Raw genomic sequence first — 16,700 nt, 5'->3', positions numbered from 1 at the left:
CTCAGCATTTCAGAGTTTTACTGTCCATATAATTCACCCACAAAAGTATAGAAGGAGATTAAGGAGGCGTACTCTTGCTAAACTGTTAAACTTTGCATGTCATGATGACAGTTAAGGCATGCAGATTGAAAAAATATTAAAGGAGCAAAAGTAGATTTGTATGATAACCAACTGAATTACCTGGGTCTAGGCCCGAAACGTCAGCTTTTGTGCTCCTGAGATGCTGCTTGGCCTGCTGTGTTCATCCAGCTTCACATTTTATTATCTTGGAATTCTCCAGCATCTGCAGTTCCCATTATCTCTGATGCATAAAATGAGTGCTCTTTTTTCTACTGTTCTTCTTGTTTTCTTGCTTTATCATTTTTTTGTTTTTGTGTGCTCTTTGTAACCACTTCATTAACCCTTCTGAATGACTTCTTCATACTTTCTCACTTTAAATTTATCATTCTGTCTACTCTCTGCACTGTGTGATTGTTTGTTTCTTCAATTACTGCAATTCTCTGATCTAATGTGTTTGCTTTTCCCTGGTCCCAGCAGAGTTCTCAGTCTTTTTTGTTGTAGCTATCTTTTTCTCTCTACTAATCGGTGTTTGTTTGTGAGGCAAGGTCAGTACCTGAAAACAATTGATCAATGATATAAAAACAGGGAAGCTTTGAAACCTTTTCTAATCCTGTTTAAGCTCTGCTTCCAAATGTGCTCGGTGAGTTACTGTTACTTACCCTGGTTCTTCTTGTTTATCAGAATACAAAATTATTTTGCCATTTTTTTCTGTCATGGTGTGTTTCTTTTATAGATCCCATTCCGAACAATGACAATGCATTGATGAAATGGAACAAGAGTGTTGGGACTTGAATCATTACACATGGTTCCCTTGAAACATTGCTGGCAGATTGATTATATCTCTAACATTAATTAAGTCAGCTTCTGACATTATTGGGCATGATAATTGCCCTAAGACAATCGGCAACAGAAGTTTGAACAAAATAATAGTACATCACCCGCTCATGATCTATCGGATGTTTCAGGCACAATATCTCACCTTTATCTAGAGAGTTGTGAATCTGTGGGATTCTCTGCTCCAGAAAGTGGTCAAGACCAAAACATTGAATATTTTCAAGAAGAAGTTAAATATAGTTGTTATGGCTAAATGAATCAAAAGTATGAGGAGAAAGTAGGAACAGCACACTGAGTTGGATGATTAGCCATGATCATATCGAATGGCGGATCAGGTTTGAAGGGGTGAATGGTCTACTCCTGCTGCCATTTTCTGCATTACTCTTTCTTTTAACATGGCTTTCCTGTAGCCGCAATATATTTTGGATTAATCCATCATTGATTTTATAAGTGCAGAAGCAATAGATGTGACACTTGAGGTGTCAGTGTGAAAGAAATTGTGAGATTCTTGACGATGACAGTGTTATTGACATTGAAGATACACTAAAAAGCAGTCAAGATCCTGCAGACTAATTTGGAACAGACCTAGTTGAAGCATGAAGCGATGGAGTGATGCACAAAAGCATACCCTGAAGATATGTAATATCAATATCGACAGCTGGGAAATCTTTCAGTATGTCACACTGGTTTCATGTACTGTACCTTGCCTTTATCGGTAACACAAATACAGCGTGCTGGCCTTCTGAAAAAGAAACCTGAAATGCGAGTAGCAGAGTACTGGAAAAGCGAGAAATGCAGTCTTGACATTAAAAATGAGATTTTGAGGAACAGCACAATGTTCCAATTTCAGTGACCAATATTTTTAGATGACTTCACTTACCTGCAGGGGAGATACCATGATGACTTAGGTGATTCTCCCAGGATGATGATGCTATCCCATTGCACTTCAGGTATGTTGACGACTCCTCAAATGCGGGATACTCTACTGCAAAATTTGTGGCAGTGGTGGACTGCGTTTGCGCATTTGTTTTTGGGTAGCAAGGTGGCTCAGTGGATGGCACTTCTGCCTCACAGCACCAAGGACCTGTGTTCAATTCCACCCTCGGGCGACTGTCTGAGTTTGCACATTCTTCCTGTGTCTACATGGATTTCCTCCGGGTGCTCCAATTTCCTCCCACAGTCCAAAGATGTGCCGGCTAGGTGGATTGGCCAAGGCTAAATTGCCCTTAGTGTTCAGGGGTGTGTAGATTAGGTGGGTTATAAGGGGAATGGGATGCTCTGAGGGTCATTGTGGACTTGTTGGCCCAAAGGACCTTTTTCCACACTGTAGGGATTCTAAGAATTTTTTGGCAGACTAAGTGGGATCTTGCAATAAACATCAGCACAGGCATCGGCCAATTCTCCCCTAAACAATAATGTCATTTTTGAGTACAGAACATAAATTGGCAAACAATCAAAGAGCAGATTTTTTATTTAATCAAACTTGGCAACGTTCAGTTATTGTGAAGTTAAAATGAAATGTCGGGGAGAAACTCCGAGCGTTTGGCCTTGAGGCTGTTTAGTAACAATGACCAGGAGTAAAGCAGCAAGATGTAAAACGTGAGTGATTTGGTCAGGAAATTTGAGAACACAAGTTCTGTGCTTTGTTTTCCCTCACTGTTGATGTTGGTGGTTTGTAAATGTAATGTGGTTCAATGTTGTGTACTTGAAAGTTGCCAGTTCACAGGAACGGCACAAAACATCGCAGCTTCTATGATGCAGCTCTCTTCATCTCTTCCAATCTCTCACAGTCTGTCTGTCAAAATAGGTCAAATTTTAAGATGCCTTGACTTTTCAAAATGTGATGCGACACTACACATTGTGTGTCTGTGCAAGATTATCCAGTAAACATGTGTATCGCTCACTTAAAATGGTAATTTGCTTCTTCAAAACATATGTCCTGCTTGAATTGTGTCTTGAAGCCTTTTACACATCTGCAGTTAACCTATATGCGTAGATTTTACATTCTCCTGGCATTTCGGCATAGCTTCAGGGTTTGAGTGCTCCACACAACACAAGGATGTGTCCAAAACCTGGCTAATTTCTAATGTCCACATTATTTTACATCAATAGGTAGGCTACTAGGCCTCTGTCTCGAAGGCAGAGGAGGAGATTTATGAACAGAGAATAAATCTCACTGTTGCAAACTGTTTACATGATGGAAGATTTCATCATATGCTACTGCCAGCCAGGGGCAGGGGCATTAATCACAGGTCCTGGTGTTGCTTTTAGCTCCTTCCTTATGTCAGTTTGTTGCTTCAAGACTGAATATCTTTTCACCATTGAGGAATTTGAAAATTTGGTTCCGGTTTTGAAACTATGATCCTCTTTCGCTTGCAAGAAATAGGCTTTCTTGATCTTCATGGTGCCGTTGGCCCAGGTTTAGCAGGGAAGCAGCAGCACTCCCTACTAACCATGAAGACAGCTCCAGGCAAAGAAAGAACTATCTCCATATCATGGATTCTCCCTTACCTCATCTTAATTTCATTCTGGTGCCAGGTATTGGTCATCTCTGGCCCTGTAGCACAATTATGTCATCAAGTAACCAATCTTATTGAAGAATTCTCACCTTGAATGAGTGAATAAATAGCTTGGTTAATCCTGTTTACTTTGTAATCCTTTTAGAGAGAGGCAGATTAAGTTTTGGAAATACATGTGGTTACATTTTCAACTCCAAATATCAGCTTGGAATTGGGATGTGAAATGCTGAGCTTCTATTTTCTTTAGCAGAAAAGCGATTTTCCTCTGCCTTCCAGACAGCATGTTTTTGTGTTACTGTATTTTGCAACTCAGGATGGCCTGGTGTGCAAAATACACACATGACTCTTTGTAGTTTAGGAACCTCATTATGAAAATGACTGGGAAGTTTTGTTTCCTTCTGGATGCCATTTTCGAGGGGTAGTGTGGAGTTTGAAATCTCCAGAAATACTCATCTCCTTAGAGAAGTCTTAACACCTTGGGGAAGCCTGCTAGGGGTTAGAACATCTAGGTGAGTAAGTATAGGCAAGGAAGCATATGTTGACACTTTTAAATGTCCCTATTGGGTACTAATTGCAATGTAGGTCTGTTTCAAATGTATTGGTTCATTATGGTGTTTATCAAGAGGAAGTTGATGCCCAAGTTTACTGGACTAATACCTGAAAAGTGCTGATTGTCTTTGGCAGAAAGATTGGTCAGGCTGAGCTTGGATCAGCTATAGTTTGGAATGGTAACAAGTGCCTTCATTGAAACCTAAATCAGCGTCCGTAGTTCTTTCAGTTTTTATTCAGTTGTTTACTATGGGTGCCAGGTTATTGACATACAAACAAGTGCCACCCTTACAAACACTTCTTTCTTCATTTCAGTCTTCATTCACATTCAGTGGGAGCAATCTTGACAGGGTGATTATGGAAAGGGCGTTTCCTGTTGTGGGAGAATATGGAACTAGGGATCACTTTAAAAATCAGGGGTCATTCATTTGAGACAGAGGAGACAATTTTCCCCCTCTCAGGGTCATGGTTCTTTGGAACTCCCTTTATCAAAATATGCAGGAAGCAATCTTTGAATACATTTAAGACAGCAGTAGATTGATTCTTGATAAGGGAGGGGTTGAAAGGTCATTGAGGATGTGGAATAATCACATCAGCCACAATCTTATTGAATGACAGAACAGGCTTGAGGGACTGAATGGCCTACTCCTGGTCCTAATTCATATGTTTATATGCTTCTGCCCCTTGTATGCTTCATACAACACAAGCAAACCCAGATTGAGTGGCTGATCTCTGTGATTACCCACAGCACATGCCTGACTTCACAACCTTTGTGCTGTCTACCTTCACACATGCGAGTCAAGAAACCCATGCAATCATTATCACCTTTTATATCCTAGTGCCTTTGCAGGAAAAATTTGCATTAAACGGAGAGAACAATGTGATGACAGCTGAAGGGAATCTAGCTGATGTATGTGAATTTGGTCAGATTGTGAACAGAATCCTCAACAAGGAGGATCAGGAATTTTTGGAGCACGCTGGACATGGGGAATCGGAAGCTGTCATCGAGCACAACTTTTTTCATAATTGCATAACTTGTTTCAATCTGAAAAACAACTTTACTATGACTGCTTTCTGTCTCTTAACCAATTTTGTATCCATTGCTATCACTGTACCATTACTCCCATGTATTTCAATTTTCCTAACATGTCTAATGGGGCATGTCGTCAAAGGCCTTTGCACATCAACATTTCCACAAGACCCTGTCCCAATAACATTGTGTGTTTGAAGACTAGCCAGACTAGGATCCTTGCTTGAAACGAGTTGTTCCCAAAAACTAACAAATGAAAGGTTTTGGATTTTTGGAGTCTGAATTGGCAGATAGCTGAATAATGGCAACATTGTGCATCTGATATCTCCACTGCTTTTCTGATGACATTACCTTTTCCAGAAGTTAAGAAATTGGGGTTTGGGAAGGTACCGCTGGCCTGGAGCTCACTTGCTGTCTTTAAAATGCTAATTAAGATACACAAAAGCTTGTTTAAAGCCCTTCCTTGTTAATGGTATATATTTTCCTGGAGGCTGCTGACCTTGAGCAGCTATCTACAAAAACCCACTGAATGTGAATGAAGACTGAAATGAAGAAAGAAGTGTTTGTAAGGGTGGCACTTGTTTGTATGTCAATAACCTGGCACCCATAGTAAACAACTGAATAAAAACTGAAAGAACTACGGACGCTGTAAATCAGGAATAAAAGCAGAAGTTGCTGGAAAAGCTCAGCAGGTCTGGCAGCATCTGTTAAGAAAAAATCAGAGTTAATGTTTCAGGTCTGGTGACCCTTCTTCAGTTAATAAATAAGTGAAGTTTTGTTTACAATGAAGATCAGTTGAAATTGCACAAAAACCATTTCTGGGCTATGTAGGATACATTCTCAGAATTCTCATTCTCCTGAATTGTGGTTTTTCTTGCTTTATTTCCTTAAGATAGATTGGTGCTGCACTGTTACAAACCACTATGACTGGTGAATCTTTGGCAGCCTATTACTGCCACATATCTTCTGTCTTGTCTCAGTACCTACAGTTGTGTGAATTGTGACATCATTGCTTTGAAGGAGTTAAGGCACCACCTTCTTGGCTGTTAGGTCTCATTGTGAATTTGGACAAAGAAATTTATGATGGGTAAATGCAAAAATAAGAGCACAAAAATAGGAATTAAATCTTTTCTGTTGGCCCCAGCTCTGTTCTGCCTTGACCTCTAGCATCACTTTTCAAAGATCTCGCTTGAATCCCTATTTACAATGCCAAAGTAGTTTGAACTAGAAACAGAAACTGCTGGAGAAACTGTGGAGGTCTAACGGTATCAGTGGTGAAAGAAATTGAGTTAATGCTTTGAAACCAAAGACTCTGCTTTACATTAATTCCAAGGAAGCATCTTTGGAATTGAAATGCAAACTACTTCTGTCTCTACTGATGCTGCCAGAACAACTGAGTTTCCCCAGCAGTTTTTGTTTCTAATTTCGATTTCCAGTATCTGCAGCATGTCGTTTTTAAACTAGGGAGTTTTATAAATATACTGATAGACTTTATGATACTATGGAAGGGAAGACATCAGTGCAAACAGTTTACAAGTCTTTGGTTTGAAAATTATTGTAATTGTATTGACTGGATTTCTTCTGTCGCATTGATGGAGAATTCTTCACTATTTGTGAGTTGACTTAGGTCCATCTGGAACAATGCAGAAAACTTGCCCAGTTCTCCAGAAGATGAACTCTTGTACATTCCAAATGCAGGGGTTTTGAGCAATTACAAGCAGTGTCACCGAGCAACTTCGTGCAGTTATTGGATTTTGCGTGATGTTAAAATGGGAAGTGCTATCTTTCTGACAGAAATGGGCAGAAATCCAATATTCAGATTGTACTAATTATGCTTGGTGTGCTGATCTCAGAGATATTGAAAATTGAAAGAAGATACAGTACAATCAAAATGCATCACTCATTTGAGAACATAATAATACCATTTTTCTATTTATTTTTAAATTCCTGTCTCTATAGCTTCAGGGGGCCCTCCAGGGTAAAGAATAAATATTGTGGAGGTTGATGTAAACGTCTGTGCTTGTGAGAAATAAAGTGGAACCGTGTAAGATACAGGATGTTATGGTGCTGCTGATAGTGTTAGCAGCAGAATGTGTTGTGCTAATGTTATTGGGTGCCATGCAGACAATGCAGAATTTTTCAACCAAACAAAATATCTTTAATAGCTCATGTCCTGCTGCTGTATTTTGAATTTATTTTCTTCAGCCCGTGGGGTTTTCTTCTGGAAGTTTAACAATAACATTTAGAATTGCTTCTCTTGCTACTCTTACTTTCCTCCTTTGAATATTGATCTGATGTGGTCCAAGTGTTTAAAAGTGTTACAGTGATTTGATAGGTCAGTCTGGAGAAATGGTTTGCTTTGTTGAGGAATAAGGAACACGGGTAAGATGATGCTACTGAAATAACTCCACAGAGGCCAGTATCCCATCACCAAGTCACCCTTTATTCACACACGCTTAGTACTTCACACTGATCCAGCTCCCTCAGAGTGAACAGAATCCCTGACACTATATCCGCCAGGGATCCCTGATTGGACCAGATTAATAGCCCCAAACAGGGATCTGATATACTGTGAGCTATACCTGGCTGACATCATTACAATCAATACAGTTACAATTAAGGCTGGACCATTTGGTAGTGTAATCAGGAAAAGGAAACCCTTTTCCACATGCATTGGAGTAACAGAGAAAACTCCTCCCTCAAAACATTGATTCTAGATTCTGGCTTTCAAGACTGAGGTAAATTTTTGATAGGTTAAAAGAAATATATCGATAAGTTTAAATCATTCAATAAAAATTCTGAGCAAGCTGTATTTTTTAAAGATTTATTTTCTGGGGAATATTTGAGATACTTTATTGTTGTCTGGGCATTGCTGAACATCAAGAGGCTTGAGGATTTATTAACGAGTCCATGGTGGAAAATTCTTCTGTGGGCATGAGCTTTACATAAATTGTCCACAGGTGGAGCGTGGGATCATAAACAAGAATATTATTAAATAAGAAGATATATTTTGCATAGGGATGAGGATGGAAGTTTTTTTAGATTAGAAACAGGCCGTTCGGCCCAACAAGTCCACACTTCCCCTTGAAACATCCCACCCAGACCCAGACCCATTCCCCTAAACAGTACGGGCAATTTAGCATGGCCAATCCACCTAGCCTGCACATCTTTGGACTATAGGAGGAAACCGGAGCACCCAGAGGAAACCCACGCAAACACTGGGAGAATGTGCAAACTCCGCACAGACAGTTGCCCGAAGCCGGAATCGAACCTGGGTCCCTGGTATTGTGAGGCTGCAGTGCTAACCACTGAGCCACGGTGCTGCCCAAGTTGGACCATTTTAAGTGAAAACATCAAGTTTACTTGCCAAAGGGGCCAAGCAAGTAATGTCACACTGTATACCATATAAATCATTGTAAAACCCAATCAAAGTGAAGAGGTGATTTAAAAAGTGATTCATACATAGTGTTACAAATATATATTTATGATGTTTGTACATTGAGTTGCAGGAAAACACTAAATATTTTACCCGAAATGGACTGTTATTTTACTGTATCAATAGATTTGCCATACGTGGGAAATGGGAAAATCTATATCAGTGAAACAGCAGCAAACATCTCAAACCATTTTTCAGATTGCAAAGTGCTTGTGAGAAATGCAGTGGATTTGGACTGCCCAGTCTTGGGTGTTAGTTGTGGCTGTGTGAATAATTCTGCTGTCAGAACTGACAAAACTTGTGGGATCAAGCCCCACTTCAGAGAATTGGATACACAATTTAGTCTGACAATTCAGTGCCTTACTGAGGAAGCACTTCACTGCTGTTTAACCTCTTTTGGATAGTAAACCCATCTGAGCAGGAAGAGGAGGGGAGCTCTCCTACATCCATCATTTATTCATTAACAAAACTGAAGACACAAGGCTGGGTTTAGATCATGTGACATCCTCCAGCAGTCCCAGAAATTGCTGAGCAGTTCCCTAGTGATCAGACAAACCTGATTATATGGCGGCAACTTTATGAATGTGGGCAAGGTGGACTTACTACTAAATATTGTGGCACAGGGGCAGTTCCACAGCTGGGAAGCCTGAATCACCTGATGGCCACCAAGAAGCTGGTGCTGTATATAAACAGTAGCTAGCTCTGTGTTAGAGTCAGAGATTGTCTTTGTAGGCTTTTTAAAAAGATGGTCTGCGGGTTAATTTGCAGTGCAGATTAAGACTCCAGCATAAGAATTTCTGCTCACAAAGCACAAAAAGACATTCCACAGCCCAGGGAGAAGATTCCCCATGCCATCAGACAAGATCATTTGGAGGCATCAACGGGTTCAACTGAGTTCTGAGATATCACAGGATAGTCAGCACTTTTCCTTGCTCCCCAGTTCTCATGGATGAAGGAAAATCGGTTGGGAGGTTGGGGGGTGTGGGCGATTGTCATGCTGCCACCTTATCTCACTTTCCTTGCAGGCAGTGGTCCTCTTTGGGACTTAAATGCAGGTTGCTTTCTCAAGTAGTGTCCCCTCTGTATCTCAGTTGTGTAGTGCCTGTTTATATTCTGCGCCCAAGATGTCTGCATTCTGATTTTTTTTACCTGAGCCTCTGCCCATCAGAGTGTCAGCCCAGCAAGTTTTTACATGGAGGAAATGTTTCCAAGATTAATCCAGTTACCTGTGATTCAATCTCCTTGAAATCCAATGGACCGTCAGTGAGCCGAAGAGGCCCCATATAAATTGCCAGTTTTTATAGGGTGGGAGAGACCTGTCTGAATTTCACTCAAATAGGGAGACAAGTTTTTAAATCAGGCCAAAGTGCATAATGAGCTGTCCGCCATTACCAGGAGGAGAATTTCCTGCTTTGTTATCTTCCTGCAGCTGACTAATTGCTTACATTTTAGGAGTGCGATGCATAGCCCTTCAGGGAGTTCTCTGTGTGCCCACTCCAGCTGGCTCTACAAAATCCAGTGCAAAGTACGTGGTAATTTCTCTCTCAGTCTGTGGTACCTTGCTGTGCCTAATTTGGTTGCCATGTTTCCCTACATGACAACAGTTGCTACATTGCAAGTTGATTACTTGGCTGTGAAGTGCTTTGAGGTTGTTTAAGGAGCCATACAAGTATATGACTTTTCTTTCTTGGTTTGATGCTTTTAAAACTTTTTTACACCACACTGAGTTTATGAGTACTTTATTGCTGGCGGATTATTTCGGAATCATATGGGTGATTTGCTGACAGTGCTATAGAAAGCAAATTACATGATCTCATTTAAACACTTTTACACTGAATTTAAGAATAATGATGTTCAATTTGTTTCAGAATGATATTAAGATAATATCTTTGAGATTGAGACAGTAATTACAAAACCTTCTGATCCCTTGTGCCAACATTGTAACCAAATCTTGAGTATTGTTTAAACATTTTGACTCACTTGCACTGATTAGGTTCTACTGGTCAGTGCAACTTTGAGATCCCTGCTTAAATACAGCAGAGCCCCTGATCTTAGAGTAAAACTAAAGCACTGAGAACTTCTGGAGTATAATATTAATAATTTTATTTTTTGTCAGTTCTTTTTAATATTCCTCCTGAATTGTATTTAAACCATTCTACATATTTCTCTTCCCACTGTCTTGAAATCAGGAAACAACAAACATCTCATGCATCAGTTCATTCTTCATCATATTCTCAATTCAATGAATCTTCTTACCTTTGCTCTTACTGATTGTTTAGTAATTGCAGCATTTTCAAATTGGCAGATTTAAGGAATCTTGAGCCTGCAGGAATTGGGCCTTAAGGAATCAGCTGTTTATAATGAATCTTTGATCCTAGATGCCTTGTTCTCTCGTCTAGGTTTGCTGGTAATATAAGGGTAGGTAGGAAGAAACGTTGTGGGGAGGACACAGGACACAGAGTCGACAAGAAGCATGAATGGGTTAAGTGAGTTGGCAATGAAGTGGCAAATCGAGTGTAATGGGGAAAGTGTAATTTTATTCACTTTGGTCATAATATAAAAAACAGAACTTTACTTAAAGGTATTAAACTTGGCAAATATTAATGTTCAGAGGGACTTGAGTCTATGCATGCCAGGAACAAAGTTAGCATGCAGGTCGAGCAATTTATTATGAAGCTAGTTGCAATTTTGGTCTTTGTTGAAAAGAGTTGAAGTCTGAGTTTAGTTTGGTGAAACCACACAAAGAATACTGTGGGATTTTTTTTCTGCATATTTAAGGAATGATATACTTGCATTGGTGACTTCTGTGATGCAGTGTTTCAGACATGTGTTATAACAGGCCTGTTGATAAAAATGTTTGTACTTGATTGGAGACCGTACAAAAAAGGCTCACTGTCCGCCCCACCCATCCACTGACCAATCCCCACCACTCCCTACCTGCGCTTGCCTTTTACCACCACACCTACATTCCCCTGCCCTGCCTCTCCTCTCAATATTTATTTTGCAGCTCCTTTCCCTCTCCCCATTTCTTAAGCAGGGTCCCGACCCGAAACATTAACTGTCCTGCGCCTCTGATGCTACCTGGCCTCCTGTGCTCCTCCACCTCCACACTGTTGTCTTACTAAATGAGTGGACTGTTTTAAAAGGCTGACTAAATTTGATCTATATTCTTTTGGTTTTTATAAGAATGAAAGATGATCACATTGAGACATTCAAGATTCTGAAGGGGCTTGACATGGTTGATGCTTAGAGCTTGGTCCATTGGTTGAGAAATCTCTGTGAATAAATACTCTTTGAAGTGTTTAAAGATTGGCTCCAGTTCTACCTTCAACCAGTGGCCTTTCTGGAATATAACAATTCCTTTCCTTCTCAAGTGCTCTTCAGGCCTTTAAAACCTAACCTTTGTGTCATCTGATCAGGAGTTCTTGATTGACTTAATTATTTTTATCCTTTTATAATTTTTGTATGTGGTTGTCATGTAAAACCGTGACCTTTCACCACAGATTTTCAATTTAAGGAAAGTATAACTCCACATGCCAGTAAATGTATGTGAAATGAAGCATTTTGTGTGAAATGAAGTGCTTGAATTATGGGGTATTGATACCTTGAGATTTAACCTATAGCTACTGTGACATCAGACTCTGATTGATACTGGTGAATTTAATAGAGTTGAGGCAACTTTGCATGTCCCAGAGTGTGGTTTCCTCTGCCTTGTTTATGCTTGATATGCTTCAACACAGCATATTAAGTCATTGTATGATGAAAATAAGCAGTCTAAAAGCCTACAGATATTTGTATGGAAAGAGGATTAAACCTACCAGTTGCTCACCAAGGTTAAAATTGTCAGAAAGCTACTGTTTGTAATTTGATCCCTACAGCTCCTATTTAACCTTTTTCAACTCCCAGTATCTTTCCTCAATCACCATGGAAACAATGTTGCCTTATTCTGTGAAGCCTAGCAACAAAGGAAGCTTAATTTCTCAATGGAAACTTGCACTTGGTCGATGTCAGACTGTTTTTGCTTTATAATGTCAGACCAGTCTGTGCAACCTAATCAGCAGATGAAGTTGCCAGGCTACAGATATGGTGTAATGGAGACAGGCTGTCTACATTCAGATTTTCATTCCAAAAGATTAAGGTTGCGCAAGTAGTTCGTAGCATTGTTAATGTGGATGATAAATTCAGTTTCAAATCTGCGGGAATTCTGTTACTTTTTGCAGTTCTTAATATTGCAATTAAGTTTGAGTTTTGGAACAAGATATGCAGCATCCTTTCAAGACAGTGAATCGCAACAATGATGTGGTATCTGTCAGTGAGATTAGGTTACTTCAATTCTGCTGTTTAACATGGACCGTCAATTCCTTTAGATGCCTGGATCACTTTTGTCAGCTTTCCCATGTTCAGTAGATATTCAGCTGAATAACCTGATTGAAGATCAACCCAGCACAAATGGCACTGAAATAATGAATATGTTCAAGAGTTAGCATAACATTTATGTGCCATTTTTAGTTTCATTTATTTTAATATCAAAGCAATAATTGAAAAGATTTTTCTTTTGATAAGTGGCAGCTATTTGATGAGATAAAATTATCTGAAGATGATAGGGCTGATTATTTGGTCCCTTCAATGCTAGCAGGACTGAAGAGCGCTGTTTGTCTTACATGCCAGTGGCATAGAGTTGACCTTGAGATATTTTGCAAGGCCAACATTGCCCTTGTATTAGAATATGCTGTTATAACCCATTGACCCAGACATTCACAATAGGCTTGATGCATGTACAACCTGGATCTCGAGTATTTAAGTAGCTGTATGGAAGAATTTTCAAGTAGGTCAGAAAATTTTAACAGTGTGTGACCACATTAAGTTCAAAATAGTTTTCAAACATTTATCAGCTATTAGTTAGTTAACAAGCAAGGAAGGCAAACCCTGTGCTGAGCTTCAAAATGAAGCCTTGGTGTTTGTCAACTGTTGCCAATGTCTTCTCCTGTAACTTGGCTTAGATTTTTCAAATTTCATTGGCATTAAACCATTAATAACAAAGAAGTTGAAGTGACGCAACATTGATAATAGGAACATTGGGTTAAAGTTGAAGATGTGTTGGGAATATTTCCACATTTATTTGGATTTAAAATATATTGATGTAAGAGATAGAATAACTTGAGAGATGGGGAAAGCAACTCACTGATTTTAATGCCCGAATTTAATGAAAAAAGTGAATTTATTGTTCAGTGTGGTATGGATGAAACGATTGAGAGTGGAATACATTTCTGATTAGGTACGGATTGTCAGGTTGGAGATGGATTTAGTAAGATCTGGTCTGAGTTCAAATGAATGAACATTAACAGGTTTTATTAAATATACCTACATACCAGGGATGGTAAGAGAGAGGACATTTCTGGAACTTTCCAGACTCAGATACCAGTATCATGCTATTATGTCATTATTGTTTGATCATGTGATTTGATGCCATTCTGTGAATTTGTGTTTGAGACAGACTGGTAGAAGAGAATGGAAATGCTGGCAAGTGGGGCTAGACAAATTTAGGATATCTAGTTGGCTTGGACAAGTTGGCTGTACAGTTCTGTGATTCAATGACAAATCTGATTTGACAAATTTGACATGAACTCAGGTAGAGAGCACTCCAAAATTGCCACAGGAACAGGATGGGTGTGTCAAGGTCTTTGTATTGGGGAGAACACTTTGATCGACAGAGAATCGTAGGGGCCATTAAGGAAGGACACTGCTCATCTTGGCCCTGAAATAGCACTGAAAGGCACTCAGCAATGTACCCCAGCTGTTGGGTTTCCTGTGATTTATAAAAATTAGCCTCTTTCTTTAAAACCTGCATACCAGAATAAATCAGAGGCTGCCGATCTTCTTAAAATATTTAAATTGCCAGCCAGTGTCCTGAGATTGGACCAGCTGCTGGCTCCTTGTCCTGCGTCCCATCAGCTGGAAGTCGATAGTTTAGGATCAGTGGTTAATTTTTTTACCTTTTAACTTCTGAACTGATTGGGGCCTGCCTTCTATTGGGTATTAAAATTCAGACCTGCACCTATAACTTAGAAAGTAGTACAATATTAGTGTTTGTGCTGTTCATGTTCACATAAAATAGGTGACCAGTGTGTCTGTGACTAGGAGTAACTGGAGAGTTAATAAGAGCGAGGTAATTAAAATAATAATGTCTGCAGAGAAAAAGTAATCAAGCAGGGACTAAACTCTAAGGACAAGATGTCCTGTATCTTGATGTTCTATAAGGAGAAAGCTGCAGAAATACTGTGTGTGCTAACAACTGTTTTTTTCAAAAAGAAGTCCTTATCCTCTGAAATGGCCCCAATAGATTGGGAGTTTGGAAATGTAACATCACTTCTCAAGAAAGGAGGGAGAGAGAAACAGGGGACAACAGCTTAGTCAGCCTGAAGTAATCATCCCGAAAATTTAGTACTCAAGGTAAAGGTTCATGTTGGAGACAAATTCAGGTGGACAGGACATTGGTCAATAGACGAGAACTAAAAAGTAGAGATAAATAGGGCATTTCCAAGTTGTCAGTTTATGATTAGTGGAGTGTGCAAGAATCAGTGTAGGGACCTCTGTCCTTTGTACTCGAAATTAATGACTTAGGTGAAGAGGCAGAGATTAATGTATGTAAGTTTGCTTATTATACAAGTCTTAGTGAGAATGCAAGCTCTAAGGGAGACCTGCAAAGAAATATTGGCTTAAGTGAATGGGCAGCAAGTCTGCAAATGGTGTTCAAATTGGGAATGTGCAGGTGATAATAGAAAAGTAGAACATTTCTGAAAAATGGAACTTGTGCATGTTAATGTTCAGAGGGGCTGTGTTATACATTCAACACAGAAAGCTTGCATACAGACGCAGCAAACAAGTAAGATAACAAGTGGCATGCAGGTCTTAATCAAGTTCTTACCTCTCCACCCATCTTCTCCTCTATCCATCTTTGGTCCACCTCTCCCTCTTTCCCTATTTATTTCAGAACCCTCTCCCCATCCCCCTCTCTGATGAAGGGTCTAGGCCCGAAACGTCAGCTTTTGTGCTCCTAAGATGCTGCTTGGCCTGCTGTGTTCATCCAGCTTCACACTTTGTTATCTTATTGTAATTGTGCGGAGTTTTGGTGGTATTGCTCTGAAAATACTGTGTGATTTGGCTTCCAAGAAAGGATGCATTTTCATTAGATACTTAACTAGATTGATCTCTGTGATCAGAGGATTGCTCTAAAGTATGATACTATGGAAATTGGAGTTATACACTCTGAAGTTTAGAAGCATGTGAGGTGATCACTGTTATGTTTAAGGCAGTTTTTAAAATGATGAAAAACACAAGATAAGCCTGTAGTACTTGAACTGGGAACAATATGTCACACCTCTCTACAAATATACAGTCAGACTTAGGCTGACCCGAAGCACCTGCTCTGGGTCACCTGATCCACCCCCTTAAAGGGGCAGCACTCGCCTCCAACTACATATGTAATAATCACGTTAAAACAATCAAGAATCTGAAGACACTGGACAGAAGAGAGTTCAGAGGAAGGGTCACCGGACCCGAAGCGTTAACTCTTATTTTTTGTCATAGATGTTGCAGACTTGCTGAGCTATTACAATAACTTCTGTTTTTGTTCTTGATGTACAGCATCCGCAGTTCTTTTGGTTTTTATTTTGACAGAGTAGATACTGTGTGTTGTTTCATGAGTTGGGGAATCAAGAACAAGGTGGGGTACAGATTCAGGTTGGAGGGCCAATAATTTATAATTGGGATGAGGAATTATTTCCTCACCCAAAGGGTCATAAATCTCAGGATTTTCCACATTAAAGGGTTGTGATTCTCCCTAATATTCATAGCTGATATAGTGAGATTATTGGCATCTCGGGCAGTCAAAAGACGGAGAGAATGGGCCGGAAAATGAGGTTGAAGCCCATGATCAGCCATGGTGAAATTTGACTGGTGGAGCAAACTCAACAAAGCTTAAGGTTTTCTAATGCTCTTATTGGATAGGTTTTCTTTCTCTTGAAGGTCAGAAGAATCCTTGGTTTCGCATATGATTGTTTTCTTTTAAATAACTACATCCTTTGTTTAGATTTTGCCAGCCGTTCAACTCTCATCAGATAAAATATTTTCCTTTGGTGGCTTGTCAAATTTTGTGTTTCATTTTATAATTCTCAAGAATTGGATGCACTAGAATTGGCATATGTTAACACATTTTCAGCATTTTGACACCATTATGTTATTATTTCTATTGTGTTCAAATATCTTGGCACTA

The 16,700-nt window shown here is 39.6% G+C and overlaps 1 protein-coding gene and 1 non-coding gene across 9 annotated transcripts in view; both read left to right on the top strand.

Annotated features, from left to right (window-relative positions):
- The window catches only part of LOC125462069 (serine/threonine-protein kinase 32C), a 290,855-nt gene that overhangs the window by 55,864 nt on the left and 218,291 nt on the right, over positions 1 to 16,700 (top strand). The gene's annotated exons all lie outside the window — the stretch shown is intronic.
- Positions 1,767 to 1,925, top strand: LOC125462082 (U1 spliceosomal RNA). The gene has a single exon (XR_007249590.1). It is a non-coding gene; the product is annotated as a U1 spliceosomal RNA (small nuclear RNA).

The sequence above is a fragment of the Stegostoma tigrinum genome, chromosome 20, assembly GCF_030684315.1.
Source record: "Stegostoma tigrinum isolate sSteTig4 chromosome 20, sSteTig4.hap1, whole genome shotgun sequence".
Classification (NCBI taxonomy): domain Eukaryota; kingdom Metazoa; phylum Chordata; class Chondrichthyes; order Orectolobiformes; family Stegostomatidae; genus Stegostoma; species Stegostoma tigrinum.
Note: the sequence above shows the minus strand (reverse complement) of the source record. Positions and strands in the feature narration are given on the sequence as shown.